The 18,324-nt window shown below is 48.7% G+C and overlaps 1 protein-coding gene and 1 pseudogene across 5 annotated transcripts in view; one reads left to right on the top strand and one right to left on the bottom strand.

The window, feature by feature from the left end:
• LPP (LIM domain containing preferred translocation partner in lipoma) overlaps nt 1-12,919 on the bottom strand; it is a 698,762-nt gene extending 685,843 nt beyond the window's left edge. For 2 of the 4 annotated variants that reach the window (XM_081235262.1, XM_081235261.1), the window contains exon 1: nt 11,223-12,919. The gene's annotated coding sequence lies outside the window, so the exon portion shown is untranslated. Of the gene's footprint in view, nt 1-11,058; nt 11,142-11,222 lie in introns of those variants that run through there. The other 2 variants (XM_081235266.1, XM_081235263.1) reach the window with 2 other exon arrangements.
• On the top strand, nt 1,797-2,403 carry LOC308617787 (large ribosomal subunit protein eL28-like; annotated as a pseudogene). The gene has a single exon. The product of its transcript is annotated as a large ribosomal subunit protein eL28-like (transcript).
• Nucleotides 12,920-18,324: the final 5,405 nt, after the last annotated feature.

Below are 18,324 nucleotides of genomic sequence, written 5' to 3'. Positions count from 1 at the left end.
CCTCCAGGTCACTTCAGAATTTGCCTTTCCCATGAAGTCAGGGCACACCCTGCCCTCTGGGTAGCAACTCCCTCCTCCAGTTCCTGAAAATGATTCATTTTCATATCACACAAGACAGAAGCTCTAGGTGCCAACTAAGTTTTTTTTATTTCTGGTTTTTTTTTCTTCCTGGGAACTAAACAAGAACCATATTCTTTGGAAACTCATTAGAAGAATAAGTTACTCTGGTGACCTCTTGGCACAGAAATTGGTACCGCATTAAGCTGCCACAGTTACAGTTAAAGGTCTTTATCAAGATGGGCCATCGTTTAGAAAATAATAGATTTAAAAACCGCGGCTACATTACACACATGGGGACTTCCCTGGTGGTCCAGTAGTTAGGACTCTGCGCTTCCACTGCAGAGGGCCCAGGTTCAATCCCTGGTCGGGGAACTAAGATCCCATGCGTGGTGTGGCCAGAAATAAATATATAAAATACACACATGCACAGAGATTCAATCTTATTTCTTAACTATAAGTAGCCAGAGCAATTTAGCTGCCCCATCACATCCTGGACCAAGCGTTCCTGTCTTTCCATGTTTAATCCAAGGCCCAGCCCTTCCAATAAGCTTCCACACACGTTCCAGAGAACTCAATAAGCCCTCCATCCGTACCACTCTCCTGGCGTTTTTTTATATTCTAAACAGGTACTAACACATTTTTATCAACCTAATAAACCCTAACTGCCTACAAGCTAGACATTCCCTTCAAACATCCTCAAACTTTACCTTTATAAAAGTAGTTCACTGAACAAACATTTCTTGAGCACCTAGCATCTCCTCCGACAAAAACAGTAGACGTTTGTTGACATTTTACTTTAGTCCTGGTCTTATACATATTACTTATACCAGCGGTCCCCAAACTTTTTGGCACCAGGGACTGGTTTCCTGGAAGACAGTCGGTGGCGTGGTGGGGGGACGGGACACGGTGTTGGTTCAGGCAGTAACGTGAGCGATGGGGGGCGGCAGATGAAGCTTCACTCCCTGGCCCGCCGCTCACCTCCCGCTGTGGGCCCGGTTCCTAAGAGGCGGCTGACCGGTACCGGTCCACGGCCCGGGGATTGGGGGGACCCCTGACTTAACACAACCTCACTCAGTACTAACAAGTAGGGTGACCTCCAATCAGAATACCTCTGAGAGTGGAAGGGGACGCTGTATAAACTGCACCAGGACACAGGCATAAACCAGGGCTGTCCTGGCAAAACCAGAAAGTATGGTCCCTCTACCTCTGCATCAGGTACTGTTGCTACAGCCATTTTTACAGACAAGCAAACCGACACTAACATTAAAGACAGGGTTCCCTTAACGCCCAAAAAGCAGTCTCCTGAAAATGCCAAGGAATTCGCACTACACATGCTCACCGCCATCTTCTCCGAAGCTGCTGGTTGATGTCCTGAGTGACTAAGGAATGCCGACCATGGCTTCAGCGGAAAAAGTGCCCACTGTGGGGATGGAATGAGGCCAAAACACACTTCTTGAAGGACACTGAAACAACTCTGCCGTGTCCTGACCCTCTTGCTTACCTGCCCCGTGAAAGGTTCCCATACAGGTTTCCCCATGCAAGTTTCTGAGGAAGGCCTGGAACCACCCCTCAGCACCAGCTTTCCATGGGAACTACAGCGGGCTCCGATGGGAGGCCGGGAAAGAAGCACCGACTTCACTAGAAGCGGAGCGCGAACACAGCGCAAACCAACCCCCAGAGAGGCCCCGCCCCGCGCCTGCCTCTTTCCAGCCTCCGCAACCAGAGGAGCTGCCACCATGTCCGCGCGCCTGCAATGGCTGGTCGTCCGGAACTGCTCCAGCTTCTTCAGGAGGCACAAGGAGACGTACAGCACCAAACCCAGTAACCTAAAGGCCCGCAACTCCTTCCGCCACAACGGGCCCATTCACCGCAAGACTGTGGGTGTGCAGCCGGCAGCAGATAGCAAAGGGGTCGTGGTAGCGATGAAGCGGTGATCCGGCCCGCGAAAGCCGGCCACCTATGTGCGGACCACCATCAACAAGAACGCCCGGGCCACACTCAGCAGCATCCGGCACGTGATGCAAAAGAACAAGCACCGCACGGATTGGCGCCTGGCCGCCCCCTGCAGAGCCAGCGCCATCCTGCGCTGCCAGAAGCCTGTGACGGTGAAGAGGAAGCAGACCTGCCCACCAAGAGCTCCTGAGTGACCCCCTTCCCCAAAGCAATAAAGATGTCAGCCGATTTTTCTCAAATAAAAATAAATTTAAAAAATTAAAAAACCAAGAGAGAGTTGGAGGATCACAATGGAGAAGAAGAAACACTGGACAGCCATTCACTGGTGAGAAACCATCCCTCAGCCTGGAAATGCCTGTGAACGTCTGTGGCACTCACCCCACTTCGCAAAGTGACTGTTGTCAACAGTGATGCCCTCATGAATAAGAAGTCTAAAAATGAGTAAGTCAGTACACCAGATCGCCCGTGACCACCCCAGGGAGCACCCTCCCTTAAGTCGCACGGCTAAGACTTGAACTTGGAGCTGCCTGGGTCTAAATCCCACAATCTCCTCTAGAAGGACAAGGTGCCATTCCTGTAGGCTAGACACCTTGCTGGGCACCAAGAATTAGACACGTGTACCCACTGCACGGCCACATGTACCCACTGCACGGCCATGTTACACGCTATATGACCATGTATAAAGCACTGTCAGGGAAATGTCTGGTTCTCACAGCTGCATTGGGATAGATCATATGATCTATAATCGAAGGTAACTGAGGCTCAGGAATGTTCTGGAGCTTGCTTAAGATCACAGGGTTAATGTGTGGCTCAAACACAGGTCTTTGTTTTCTTACACCAAACACCTGCTGAAATGATAGTATCTGAAGCCCATATCCTCAGGGCTCTGGGGTATCCAACCAGATTCTCAGGTGCCTTCCAAAGTCACAGACGGGCAGCTAATGCTACCAGTTAGTACACCGTGAAAGAATAACAGTTTCCCACCTGTGTACAGGGCTTGCTAAGGACTTTCACATCAATTATCCAGCAGAAGAGAAGGAAGGAGCAAGACGGGAGCTTTAGAGCTGTGAGTCTGATTCTCACTCTACCACTTAAGCACCGCAGGGGAAGTTCCTTCACCCCTGAACTTCACAAGTTTGGTCCTGCCGACCCATCTCTTGGATGGCAATTCTGAGCTAAGTAATAAAAAGCAACCGTAAAATGCATTCTCCACATAAAAAGTGCTACAAAGGCTACGAAACGCTAATGGGTTCTATGAGATGGGTTGGGATGGGCAGGTTTAAGACGGGAAGAAAAAACAGCAGGATCTATCCTGTAAGGGATCTAATGCTGGCAGCCTGAAAACCTTTAGGCAAGCAAAAATAAGTAAAAATAAAAGGGGAATGAGGGTGGGGGCCGCCACAGGCAAGGAACCTTAAAGTTATCATGCAGAAGCTTGGTTCCGGCAAATAAGCGACAGGAATAAATAGCAGAAAAAGAAACCCCCAAAGCACTCGCAGACTGAAACTGAACCTTAATCACTTTGTTTTCAAAGTGCAAAGAACAAGGTACAAGCCCAGTAACAACGATCTCCAAGTTAGAGTCCCTCCCAAATTCTCCCAAGCAAAGCCCCTGGAGGTGGGGTGGGGTGAATAACACCCTTGAAACAGGGCAGGAAAGGGAGTAAGGGCCACACCCAACTCCAGCTCAGCAGACAAGGGTGTGACTGAGCACTTCTGTCCTTTCCCTGGGGCCTCAGTTTCCTCAACAGCAAAAGGAGGAATCAGGTGGCTCTGGCCACCAAGGCCCCAGCCCACAATTCTAAGGCATGAACTGGCTGCCAGCCTGCTGCTTCCACTGCCTACAAGCTTTGGTGCCGATAAAATAGTTTTTCCAGTCAAGGCTGATAAGCGGGCAAATAATTGGAAGGACAAGAATAGGAACTAAGCTGCCTGATAAGATTCTAACAGTAAACAACTTTTTCCCTCTCTACTCTGCTGACCTGGTGCAGGCCAGTGTTTCCTGACCTGGAACATTTCAGCAGCCTCCTAAGCGGCGTCCCCGCCTCTGGCCCAGAACTGCTATCACTCTGCCACCAGAGTTCTCTGAAACACAGACCCAACGACACCCTCCTTTGCTCAAAAAGTAACAAAAGCCCTCCTGTTCCCTACCCACCACCACTGCTGCCATCGTCCTCAGCTCAAGCTGCCAGCCCTTTACCCTCTAATCCTCCCTGGCCAGCCCCATCTTTCTCAGTGATCTCCAAACACACCCCCCAAACACTCTTAGGCCTCAGGCCTGTGCCTGTATATCAAGGTCTCTCTACCCAGAAAGCTCTTCCACCTCTGTCCACCATAAGAACTCCTACTCACCCTTCAAAACCCAACCCAATGTCTTCTTCTCCATGAGCATTTTTTCCTGTTCTTCCAGGTAGTCAGTCAGCCATTTCTCACAGCTCCCATTATTTTTTTGTTCATCACTCTAGTAGGGCCTTCCCATGTTCTATTTCAGTCTGTCTCCTAGGCTGGAATGAAGATCCTTGAAGACAGAGCCTTAGCTGTCTTTGTAAGATCAGTTTCCAGCATTTCTGTCTGGCATGGGTAATCACTCAGAACCCGAATGATGTGCTGAACTGAACACAAGAGACAGAGATGCATGTGATCACACATATAAGTGGGGTATAATGGGGCTAAGAGTCTGGGAATGGCTTCATGGCACAAGGTGGGTTTTCGCCTTGAACTTAAAAAATCATAGGTCGGGCTTCCCTGGTGGCACAGTGGTTGACAGTGCGCCTGCCGACGCAGGGGACGCGGGTTCGTGCCCCGGTCCGGGAGGATCCCACATGCTGCGGAGCAGCTGGGCCCATGAGCCATGGCCGCTGAGCCTGCGCGTCCGGAGCCTGTGCTCCGCAATGAGAGAGGCCACAACAGTGAGAGGCCTGCGTACCACAAAGAAAGAAAGAAAATAAATAAATAAATAACTTAATTAATTAATTAATTAATTAATCATAGGTTTACAACACGCAGAGAGGCCTGGAACTCCAGGTAGAGAAAACAGCATAAGCAAAGGCATGGACATGAAAACAGCAGAATGTTCAAAGACAACACGACCACCTGGCTGTGAGGGAGAAAGGAAAGCGCAGTTTGAATCACACTTACTCTTGGGATGGCTAGTTAGTTTAGACACTCAGTTCTACACTCCCACCCCCTAATCTTGACCCTGATGGTGGGACTGCCGAGTTCCACCTGTGGCGGCTTCACAGCATCGTGGGGACTCAATCCAGTCCTGGGACCCCACAGGCCCAAACCTCTCAGTCAGTAAAACGTTCCTTTCCCCCATCATTGCTATCTTGTGGTTGCAGTTAACTAAGCCAACCCCTTTCTTCACCTAACAAACAGTTCCAGGGTGCCTACGCTGTACCAGGCACTCCTCTGGACTGGGGAACATGGCCCTTAACAAAGCAGGCATCCTTGCGAACCTCCTGCCGCTTATTTTAAAGGGGAGGGGAGAACAAAGTCAAGCAAATATATGTGGTCAAGCGTGATCCGTGCTTACATTGTATCAGTAAATGTTACTCATTTTAAATGAGTAAACAAGCAGTTACTAAACATCTTCAAGGTACCAGAGACGAGAGGTATTCAAAGAAGAGAAAGCCAAGGTCTTATTTACTTTGCTGGGTGCCATTCCTAGGATCTGTCTTCTCGCCCCTGAAAATATCTTACCTGTAAGTTATCAAAATGCAAATAACCCACCTGAGGTGGGTAGGTCACAGAAAGGACCTTAGTTGATCACTCAGAGTCCTGAGCCAGAAAGCCTTCTTGGAGGAAGAGGTCTGAGTGACCTAGGGAAGGGCGGGATCCAACAGGAGCTATCTGGAGAACATTGTCCCAGGAGCCATAGATCAAGGGCAATGACTGAGATCAAGACCCTCCATCACTCCCCTACTTTGTTATCCTATTTCCCCAACTGCCTCTCTGTGGGGTACCTCAAATCCTTATTACTACAAGAGACTGGGGAGAAGGCAATGTTGGGGGCGGAAGCAGATGCTTGCTAGAGAAGCTCTGTTCTCTCCAGTTAGCTTTGCAGAGAGAAGACACCCAAAGGGTAGAGGGAATGGCAGCATCTCAAGAGAGACCGGGCTGAAACAGCACCAGTATGGAAGTGAAAAGGCTGCTTGCCCAGGGAAACCCTGGATTATGGTCCTGCTGGGGCCCAAGAATGGGTACTGAGTTAAATTCTGAGGAAGAACATTGAAAGACAGTGGTGACTTTGTGAAATAAAATTCATATTTTATGGCAAGGCAAGAAAATATAAACATAAAAATGCTTCCCTGCCCTTTGGCCCCCTCTCTCCCCGCAGTGCGCATCGAGTATCTGCATTACGATTCGACCAGACCTCCCCCAGCGGCAGGAATACCTGCTCAACCATCAAGAGCAACATGCTCCTAGCATCAACCAGACAATGCTTTAATAACATTCCTTCTTGATGTTGCAGGGGTCACATGACCCACCAGGATGATGCTTAGATCTGCATTAAGTAAACTGTTGATAATATCAATACATCATGTGATGTACAGCCCTCTGTCTCAAAAAGATTATATAACCGTGCCTTGACTTCTAACGGGCGGAACAGTTCTCAGAGAGTTCTGAGATGCTCTTCCCGGGTTATAATGCTCAAATTTGGATCGAATAAAATTTTCCAGTTCTTTTTTAGGTCGACTGATTAATTTTCATCGACAATTTTCACTTTTCCTTCTGGGGGCACAGAGAGAGTGGTGAAGATCAGGGAAAGGTTCTAAACTCACCATTTCACTTAGTAGTTGTGTTAACCTTATTTAACCAAACTCATTTTCTCATCTGCAAAATGAGATTGATAACCATAAAACCTACTTTAATGAATCAGTATGAGAATTATGTAAGTACACGGTAAGTACTCAAATTTTTTAAATTATGTTATTATTAAGAAAGAAGGATCGAAAGATAAACATTTTCTAGCCTCAATTTTGTGGTTTACCTGCTTCCAAGCGTGAATCCCATTAACCCCCAGCCACCCACCCACCCTATTTGTAGAAAGTCAGGAGAGGTGAGGTCCTCATCAATGCATCAGTGTCCTTCCCCATTTCTATGACTCGCATTAAGAAGGCACTGCCATTTCCTCCATGCATCCAAGCCATCTAGAGCAGACTCCCACATCACGATTCCATTCCTTCTTCCCTTCCCCACCTCTGCTTCACACACACCTTCAAGCCCACGGATTTCCACCCAGATAAGCTTCCTGCATGCATCACAACTTTACCTCCCCTTTCCTCGCCTCGGTTTCTTCCAGCTGGGTGCTGCCTTCCAATGCCATTATCCAGGAAAAGTCCCCACCCAGCAATGCACACGCTGAGCCAGGACTCCTAATTACTGCCCAGGGTCAAAGTCTCAGCTCCACTCAACCACTTACTAAATATGTTACTCTTCTTCCTGCAGTTAGCATCCCAATACCTAATCCCACAGATGCTTCCAGAGCCCTTGCCCAGCCTTGTTTTCCTGCAAATCTCTAGAGAAGCCTTTAATGGCCCCTAGAGCCCACAAGATAAATTTAAATCTACTTAGCAAAGAATGAAAGTCCTCCCTTTTCCCATTTCCCACCACCCTGTTCATGCTGGCCATGCAAAAACCAGCCTCAACTGCCATGCTCCTTCCCTACATTTGTCTGCATATGCCTAACAGGTTCAGCCCTTACCTGTTCTTCTTCCACTTGGGCGATTCCTATATAACCCTAAAGATTCTCTTCAGGCACTGCTCCCTCTGGTAGCTTCCCTGAGGTGGAACCACGTCAGTGCAGCAGAAACATAGCCCTCGAACAGCACCACACACACACGCACGCACGCACGCGCGTGCGCGCGCGCTCCCCAAGAGCAGGGACCGTGTCCTCCTCATCTTTGTACTCCCAGGGCTAGCCAGTTCCTGCTTCACAGAAGGGAGGCTCCAGAACCTGTGTGCTTCATCCACTGTTCCTCTCCTTTCTGTGTAAAAACAGCAGCATGCTCCATCCTCTGATTTTACTATGTTACCTGGCATCTTCTATCTCCCTGCCCATTTTCCATTTAATGCAGCAAATCTCTAGGCTAAGGGATCCTCCCAGTCCTCATGAGTTACATTCTGCCCTTGGCCAAACCCCACCCCCCCAAAAAACCCACCATCATTCCAGCATCTTCAGCCATAGTTCTGAAATCAAATTCAATTTGACCTTCCCATGCCTAATTAACCCATGCTAGCTCCATAGCAGGGTAAAGTCTCATATTAACATCAAGAGGCAAAGTTCTAGGCTGTCATTTTGAGCACATTTCTAATTAGCTCTGTGACCTTGGGCAAGAGGTAAAATCGAGATGACAGGATCACCAGGCCCAATTCTCAGGGGACTTTTGAGATTCAAATGGAATATCTGATGGAAAACTTTTATAAAGTGCAAAGCACTGTACATTCATAAAGGGTATGATCAACAAATTTTATCAACTCTTAGCCATCAAGGGTAAGATGTACCATTATCAACTTAGAATGAAGAGCTGCTCAACTATGACACATCTGTGATTATAAGACAACCCAATTTCAGTGATATTAAAATGTGAAAAAGTATACTTTTTATATGCCTCAATACATACAATGTACAATTTATATGCCTCAGTAAAATAAGGAACCTGCCGTAAAATTTTCATCTTTGCCAATGGCACATAACAGACACTCAGTAATACACGTGGGGTAAATGAGCAACACCCCACCGATAATATTCTTAGGCCAGATTATGGCCTGTCTCACTGGAATGGGCAGCAGAAGGCCTCCCAATGCCAGTTCTCCTCTCACTCATGTCCCAGCCTGCTCAAAACCCTCGAATGATCACTTCAAGTCATATCCATGCCTGGCATTTTTAAGGACCTTCATAATGAAGCCTCCTTTCCCATCTCCCACTGCCTGGAACTGACTGTCCACTGGCATATGTCACTCGAAGAAGGGTCCTACTCAGTCAGTCCCAATCATAGTAACCAGCTCCACAGCTGTTTCTCCTCCTTCTGTCAACCCCCAAAGCCGGCTCTAGGCCTGCCCGCTGCTTACAAGGAGCATGACCCTGGGCAGCTGCCTGACCCAAAGGCCCCAGGCGTGCACCCCTACCATTCAGACAGCTAACCCCGGCTACCTATCTCGCATCTAGAGTCTACAGTCTAGACTCTGAAGGCCTGGGTGTTGGTGTTGGGGGGACTGTCTTGCAAAAATTAAATGCAAGATATACATTCTTGCACCTAGAGACTGTCACACAGAGTGAAGTAGGTCAGAAAGAGAAAAACAAATACCGTATATTAACGCATATATGTGGAACCTAGAAAAATGGTACAGGTGAACCAGTTTGCAGGGCAGAAATTGAGACACAGATGTAGAGAACAAACGTATGGACACCAAGGGGGGAAAGCCGTGGGGGGGGGTGTGTGATGAATTGGGCGATTGGGATTGACATGTATACAGATGTGTATTAAATGGATGACTAATAAGAATCTGTTGTATATAAAAATAAATAAATAAAAAGTGTATTCTTATACTGAGATTAAAAAAAAAAAAAAAAGATACACATTCTTCCTTTTGACTGAGCCTGGTACAGGCAGAGACCCAGAAAGGAAGAAGGCTGGTCATGGGGTACAGAGAACCCTACTGGAAGTTCTGGCCTCCCACCGGCTACCATTATTCACCGTAGGCTTTAGAACTGGCATCCGTCTTCTCTGGGCTTTTATTTATGTTTCCCTATCTGTAAGGACAGGGAGGGTGAGGATGCAGGGGAGAGGAGAGTGTTAGCTGCTTTCTCTCCTTCCGCTTAAAGGCTTTCTTAAAATGCTCTTGTGCTGGGGGAGGTAAGCCATTGCCAAGTCACTAACACCTTCGTGAGAATGAGTTTTATTGGTAAGCAAGCACTAGAAAAGGGGGAGGAGGTGGAAAGAGAGATGGGATTGGACACAAGGTTAAGCGAGTCTGGTCCTAGAAAAGCAGCTCAAACGTGAACCTAAATTTTTGCATTTTGTGTTGAGGGCGAGCAGACATTGGGTCACTGGGAAGGGAAGGGAAGCCACAAAGCTCTTTCAGCTCCCCCAGCACCTCAAAGTCCCAAAGACACCCCTCAGGCCCAATTCCACTGATTATCTCATCTCCTGTACCCACGCCTCCCAACCCCGTGCTCCCAGCACAGTAACAGTTACAGCTCCATCCCCACTCTCCACATTTTGAGTCTTCTCTGCTCTGCGGTTGCCTCCCGCACAAGGCCTCGCTCCTTGAGCCTGGCTGCCTTCAGAAAACCCCCCATCCTTCCAAAGCCTCTGATGCTTCCTGAGGGACGAGGAAACCAAACTCTTCTCCGAGACCCTTGAAATTTTACCCTTGCCTTTTCCCCAGCACTTAGCACCTTCTACCTTGGGTCACGTCTGGCTCCTCGGGTTGACTGTGCGCTCCCTGAGGGCAGAGTAAGGGCCCTAAATGCATCTGACCCAGCAACCCGGCATGGCGCGGGCTCACAGTGGGCGCTGGAAAACTGCTTGGAGAAAAGGAACTAGGAGTCGGAAGCCATTTATTTTAATTATGGCTCAGCCTCTAGTGAGCGACTTTGAGGAGGCTCTCCTCCTCTCTGGGCCTCAGCTGCCCCAGCTGGAAAATGGGGGAACTTGATGTGAGGGCTCCTAGGCCCCTTCCACTGTGACAACTGTGATTCCGCGAAAGCTCGGAGCTGCTGGGTGTGGCCCCGCCCCCTGGGAGCCCTGAAAAGCCCGGGCAGGGGGCGCGAAGGGAAGGCCTCCACCCGCGCCCAGCCCCCGGTTGACGCTTCCCGAAAAACTCGGGGTCCCCCTCCCCCACGCGTGCACCCCATGATCACGCTGCGGCCGGCACTTCCGCACCGCGGGCCCTGCGGCCCGGCCCGGGCGCGCGCTCGGCGCCCTGCGCCCCGCGCTCCTGCCACCCCGGAGGCGCTCGCGCTCGGGGAGGGCTGGGGGTTCCCGAGGCGCCCGCGGGCGGAGAGTGGGGGGAAGGAAGGAGGATTTGCAACAAATACCTCGGGGAGGAGGCGGCCGGGGCAGCGGCGGCGGCGGCGGCGGCTGGAGGCGGAGGCAGCGGAGAAGGAGGAGGTGCCCAGGCACTCCCCCTCCCATTGTCCCCAGGCCCGGCCCCGCGCCCCGCACCGCGCCCCGCGCCCCCGGCCGCGCAGCCAGCCCTTACCTTGCACCGCGCGGCTCTCTCCCGCTCGCTAAAGCTACTTATCCCAGGAAAGCTCGCGCGGGGCCCGGGAGCGAACCCACAGACAAAAAGTGAAACTTCGGCAGGGCTGGAGCGGCTGCTGGTTGGTGCCTTTCCCCCTCCTTCCTCCCCACCGTCCCCACCCCCTCCCCTCGGTCTCCCGTGCGGTGCCCTGAGAGCTGGAGGCTGACGTCAGGGGCCTGAATTCCTGACTTTGCCTGCACGCATTTGTCCATGTAAGGTATGGGAAGGCGGGTGCCCGCGGGGCCGCCGCGCCGCGCCGCGCTCGCCGCCGGGGGAGGGGGCGCCCGCCGCGGGCCGTGGCCTTGCCCCAAGGTGGGCGCGCTGACGACAGTTGATTTCCTGGGAGGAAGGGAAGACGCGGGGATGCGGGGAGACTGCAAAGGAGGAAGGGAAAGGGAGGTGTGGAGGTTTTGCCTGCACTGGAGGAAGAGGAAGGAGACGTAGAAGGAGGAAGCGGCCGGGGAGAGGGGCTGCCGAATAAATGGGGGAACCTGCTTCCACTGTTAGGGCGCCAGATTAGGGGCCTGAATCTGAGCAGACGAGATCCTGCCGTGGAATCCCCTTCCGAGATCTTCCTCGTGAGCCCCGCCCCGGATTCCCAGCGAGGTTCGGAGCTGGCCCAGACCAACTTCCAGCCCGTCCACTTCACACATGGGAAAACTGGAGCTCTCGGAGGAGAAACGACTCCTACAAGGTCATGCCCGCCACAGATCCAGGCGCGGGACCCGGATGCTCGGCCTCCCAGCTGTGTTCCTGTCTCCAGGCAGAACCCTGACTCCCTCCTTCCCGCGGAGCAGTGAACCAGGCTAGATGTCAGCGGGCAACGAGGACCACCCTGGGAAGAGATTCAGAGCTTCCCTGGGACCCGGAGGGAGTCAGTTCCTGGAATGTTCTAATTGCCAGTGAGCCCTGGATAGCCATGCCGATCAGTTGCTTCAAGGCAACTCCCTCTATCCGGTGCTCAAATAAACGAAACCCCGGAGTTCACTTCACAGCCCTGCCGGAAGCCCAGAAAGCTTATTCTGTGCTTACAGCCTCAAAAAAAATCTGCGAACTGGGTGAAAGGCAAGCCTGTTCTTGGAAGGTTTGAGTGGGACTTTTTTTCCTCAGACGGTTGTGAATGTGAGCAACCAGGGGACCCACCAATAACGGTGTCAGGGGGTTAAAATGTGCAGCAGACATTGCCTGGAAGGCACTCCAAGGCTGGAGACTGTTTCCTTGTATTTCTGTCCTATCCATGTCCTCACCTCAGCACATCATAAAAGCACTTTCTCACTGGTTTATTAGATCTTCTTGTTAGGACAAATTATAGTCCATCGTTTACATCTGAGGTAAAAAGTCAGGTAAAATGACTTACCCAACACAAAATAAGCAACAGAGTAATCACCTGAACCCACCTCCCCCCAGCCAGGTCACCTGACTAATCCCATGATTTTTCCACCCAACAAGGAGGCCCTGACCTCCTAATTTCTGTTAATGAATGTTGAGAGTACACCGTGAGTTACTAATTCATGAAACCTCCAAAACTTGGTTCTTTTGGGATTTGGTGGGATTCTTTTTGACCAAGAATTAAACGCAGAAACACATTTCTGCACTTAACCATTTATCGAGCATCATCTTAGTGCAAAGTCTTTGAATCCAGACATTCTTGGGTCCAAATTACTCCATCTCTCTTGCTCTCAGTTTCTCATCTACTCATACAAAAAATATGAAGATAGTAGTAGAGGTAAGGTCAAGGGTACCTATTCCATGCAATAATGAAATATTTTTGTTTTTGCAACTAATGTAGTTTGAAATAGGAAACATGAGCTCTTAAAGAGATTTTATTCTGGGGCTTTAAAAAGATCATTCTGTTACACCACAATTCACTTACTCTGTTCTCAACACTTCAGCAAACCCACATTCTGAGTGCTATTGTTTAACATGAAAAACTCCTGGTATCACACGAACTAAGAATAGATTCACCCATTCCCCATTGGACATAACAGGACTTGACCAGTGCTGCTTTTTTTTTCTTCCCTAGTAACCCACTTATAAAGAATAATAGGGTTCTAATGAGGATTAATGAGATTTAATAACATATAATTAGCATTCATTTCCTTCATCATACACATTGTAAGAGTGCGGTGTTAGATCCAGAAATGCTCCTAATTATGTTGAAACTGTTGTATGAGTGTGTTGGGGAAGATCACTAGGTCTCTCCTCCTGAAATATTTATGAATTGCTCAGGTGGGCCTAGAGTTAGCACAAGCATTATATAAAGTTAATCACAAAAGATAATTTCTGCTCAGGAGGCACTCACCAGGAGTGTAAGAGGCAAAGTCATAAATTGGATGCTTGGGCGAACCACATGCAGTGTTGTCATCAGTGCAAACCCAAATCAAAAGCCTCCTCATTTGCTGATCTGGTTTCTTTTGTATTCACACTTTTCTCAACAACCCTATTAAAACCTGCTGCGTGCAGGGACTTGGGAAAGAAGGGAAGGCTGTGTAAATCTGCAGTCTCAATGCTAGAGAAATACAGGTTTACCAATTCAGAGACTAAAAGAAGCACGAAATTTCAGGTGGGGCGGAGGGCATGTGACTGGAGGATTGCCAGTGATGACACCAAAGACTGAACAACGCTAGGCTGTGTTCCCACCATTTGCTTGCATCCATGACAGTCCCTTTCCCCAAGGCCTTTGTGTAGCTCTTGTCAGTCCTTTCTCTGTCCTCATATATGCCCGGCAATATTCTAAGGATTTTTCATCTGCATTTCACTTAACCCTCAGAAAACCCTTCTGAGGTTGGCATTATTATTTTCTCTAGCCCAAGGAGGTTAAGTAGCCTGCTCTTAACACAGAGCTAGTACCCGGTTAAACTGAGACGCCCCACTGAGCCCAGGCAGCCTGACTCTTCCCTTACCCACTGCTGAGTGGCCATCTGGTCTCAGGTTGAACATTCCAATGTGCAGAACTCATAATCTGCCATGGCTGACCAAGAGGAAAAGATAGGAAAAGGCTACTGGAGAAATAATAAGAACAGGGACACTGAAGATGGAAGGTAAATACCAACCCTATGTGGCCTCTCCCCAGCTTAAAACCCAGCAGGCCAAGCTCCTCAGTGTAGTTTGCATAGCTCTTCAGCCTCATGTCTGCCAGCCCTGAACCCTCCAGCCAATTGGAGGTCTGGTGATTTCTCAAACACCTTAACTGACCCTGTTTCTCTGCCTTTATGCGGATTCTTTCTCCCAGGAGCTCTCTTTCTTCTCCGTACACCTGGCAACCCTTACCTAGCTTCTTCAGACCTGCCTTAAATATCACGTCCTCTGAGAGGCCTTTTTGCCCCTCCCACCAGCTCCAGTGGATGCATTGCCCCTACAAAGTGCTCCCATCACTCTGTGCTTACCCTCAGTCCCTGTAACTCTGCATGATGTCACTGGTCACCTTGTCTTTCTCAGCTACTGGGCTGAGAGTGCAACTTGTCTCTGAATCTCTAACAAAGTGCCTGCCGTTGTCAATGTAGGCATTCAACTGTTGTGTTCTGTTTTTTTCCTTCTTGTTCCTGGTGAAAGGCAGAGGAAGATGCAGAAGGTAAAAGGCCTGGGCATTTAAATAAAATCAGATAACTTCCTCAAGAGATGAAGACTGGATGTAAGCAGACCAGTGGGAAGGGAGAGGAAGAATCAACAGGGCCTGGCCACTTGGAAACAGAAGCAGGATGGGCATGGGGAGGCAAAGGAGAGGAAGGTTTGTAGTCCTTTCCTTGTCCTAAAACTGCTTTGTAACCTCATGGCAAGTCACTTCCTCTTTGGTCTCAGTTTCTTTATCCACACAATTAGGTTCTCAGACTTTATGCTCTCCAACACTGTCTTCAATTTGAGGCTACTTTCAACCTGTTGACCAAATTCATCTTCCCAGAGCATAGCATGCCACATTCTACTCTGAACTTGTAAAGGTTCCATGATATCAACCACATTAAGTCCAAACTCTTCAGCTGCCCCTCCCTGGTTCCATGATCAGCTTTTTCCAACTGTAGACTGTACCTCCAACCCTCCACCATCAAAACACACACACACACACACACACACACACACACACACACACACACACACACACACACACACACACACACACACACACACACACACACACACACACACACACACACACACACACACACACACACACACACACACACACACACAGACACACACACACACACACACCCTTCCTGCACGTCCTGCCCCAGGACTTTTTCTCATCTAGTTCCCTCTTCTCAAAATACTTTCCCAGGCCCACCTCCATGAATGCAGATTTTACCTGTCCTGCCAGCATCCTCTCAAGGAATCTCTTCCCTGTTGCTCATTCCCTCCAGATCTCCTCCACTGATACGAAAATAATTTCTCTATATTCTGAAAAAAAAGCACACACTGGATTGTCCCATTGCATTGTAATTTTTCCTAAGTTTGATCTGCTCCTGTCAAACATACAGCTCTTCACAGTGGGCTCCATGTCTTCTTCATTCCTCCTCCCCAGCAGCCATTGGCAACACCTAGGACTTAACGATCAAATGTTATCCAGTGAGTGAGTGAATGCAAGAATCCTTCATCTTGGCTAGAAAAGCAACACAGTTGCTATCGTCTCTCTGGAAGACTGGTCATGTTATCTTAGACCATGACTCTGGGCAGGTACCAGGAGGGATGAGGGAGAGGGGGAGGATTTAATATTTGTCATTTGTTACAATGTGCCCTGTGTGCGAGATTCTAGAGAAACTGTGCACCTCAGATTGGAACTTGAACCCACAAAGCTGGGGCTCAAACCCAGCCAAAACCCTGACTGGGACTTGAACCCATGTGGCCAGGACTCAAACCCAGCCAAAACCCACAGTCTTCCAACTGAGATCACACACCTGGTTTCAGGACTTAGTGAAGTTCAGGCTCTTGATGTCTCACCACAGAAAGAATTCAGTGAGAGACAAAGTGATAGGTAAGAAATGGATTTATTTAGAGAGAAACACTCCACAGACAGAGTGTGGGCCATCTCAGAAGGTGAGAAAGGCACCAGGGTATGGGGTTGTCAGTTTTTACAGGGGTGGGTAATTTCATAGGCTAATGAGTGGGAGAAGTATTCCAGCAATTTCAGGAAGGGGCGGGGATTTCCAGGAATTGGGCCACCACCCACTTTTATTTTTTATTTATTTATTTATTTTTGGCTGGGTTGGGTCTTTGTTGCTGACCGCGGGCTTTCTCTAGTTGCGGCAGAGGGGGGCTACTCTTCATTTCGGTGCGTGGGCTTCTCATTGCAATGGCTTCTCTCGTTGTGGAGCACGGGCTCTAGACGTTCAGGCTTCAGCACTTGTGGCGCGTGGGCTCAGTAGTTGTGGCTTGCGGGCTCTAGAGCACAGGCTCACTAGTTGTGGCGCACGGGCTTAGTTGCTCCGCGGTATGTGGGATCTTCCTGGACAAGGGCTTGAACCCGTGTCCCTTGCATTGGCAGGCGGATTCTTAACCACTGCGCCACCAGGGAAGCCCCGCACCACCCACTTTTTGATCCTTATGGTCAGTCTTGGGACTGTCATGGAGCCTGTGGGTGTGTCATTTAGCTGATGTGTTACAGTGAGCGTATACTGAGACTCAAGATCTAATGGAAATCGACTTGTCCTACATCTTGGACCCATTTGGTTCAAATCAGCTTACGTTATGTCCTCGAGCTATGTCATTCCTTCAAAGGTTGTGCCCTGCCCCCTTCCCTCCTGTTTCACTAGGTCTTCTCACATTTAGCGTATATCGATTTTAGAAATTATCTAAGGATATAGTTCTGCTCTGGGAGTAGACACAGAATTAAAGCAATGGTTGCTTTGCAACTTTATATCAAATAAATTCTTTAAAAAAGTACTCAAGGTCAACTTTTTCCAGGAAGAATTAAGCACAAGTGACAGTTTAAATACTTGATGTGTCCTGCTCTATAGCTGAGCTTAATTCTCTTCTCAAGACTATTGTACCAGCCTGTGGTGCAAACAAGACCTCTGACCAGATCAGATAAGCATCAGCCTTTTGTAAAGAGTTGAAAACTTGTATGGTTAACAATAGTGGTAGGCTTTTATTAAGTGCAGTGTTAAAGATAATGAAGTCTGTTACAAAAGGTCTGTTTACTCTCTATTCTTCACATCTCATTGTACAATGGAGAAAAAATTATCTCCATGTAAAAAAGGAATAGATTATCAGACTTCCTAAATGAATATTTTCTCCCTGTTTTGAGAGGGAGAAAAGACTTGGTTTTTTCTTGAGGGAAAAATAGTATCACAAGCTACTTTCTTTATTGGTTTTGAGAAATCAAGCTAATGTGGCCAAATGATAGTTTGTATCTGCCCATGAATTTCTGCACAGTTTTACCCAGCTTTGCAGCCCAGTTTTCAGCCAGAGGCTGTAATCATTGTTTGCATTTTATCAGATCGCAGGATCAGATTATCTGAATGCATTCTGGCCCATCCCAACTCACCCCTTGCACAAGTCTGCTGGCTTTTGACCTCAGGTAAGTCCAGAACATAGGAGAACTGTGACCACGCATGGAAGCCAGTGAAACTTCAAAGGTCAGGCAGTCTAGTCTGACAGGGGGCCAGTCTGTGGTAGTAGAAATGTTGATGGATGGAGCTTTAATCCCTCTTGGGCCCACTACCAATGAAACGTTTCACAGAGACTCAAACACAAAGGGAGACAGTTTATGCCACCTTTTTATTTTAACAGGTATATAATATGCACTTGCTAACTGTACTAGACCTAGGAATAATATTGAGAAAAATAGACACAATGCCAGTTCTACATGTTAAAACAAAGATAAAACAGGATAGCAACTCCAAGGGAAGGAGTAGGTGAGATAGCTCGGCTGAGATCTCCCAATGGACCCCTGGATGGACTGGACCTGCTACTTCAGCCAGGAGCCTCTTTTGATAGTGATGGAGCAGGCAAGGATGAGCCTGGAGACACCCCCCAGGGCCTGTTGAAGGAACACAAACATGGAGCACACATCTTTTTCCTCACAAAACAACAAGAGGTAGAAAATAATGTCCAGAGGTTTGATGTC

Source organism: Mesoplodon bidens (genome assembly GCF_964165515.1).
Source record: "Mesoplodon bidens genome assembly, chromosome: 5".
NCBI lineage: Eukaryota > Metazoa > Chordata > Mammalia > Artiodactyla > Ziphiidae > Mesoplodon > Mesoplodon bidens.
Note: the sequence above shows the minus strand (reverse complement) of the source record. Positions and strands in the feature narration are given on the sequence as shown.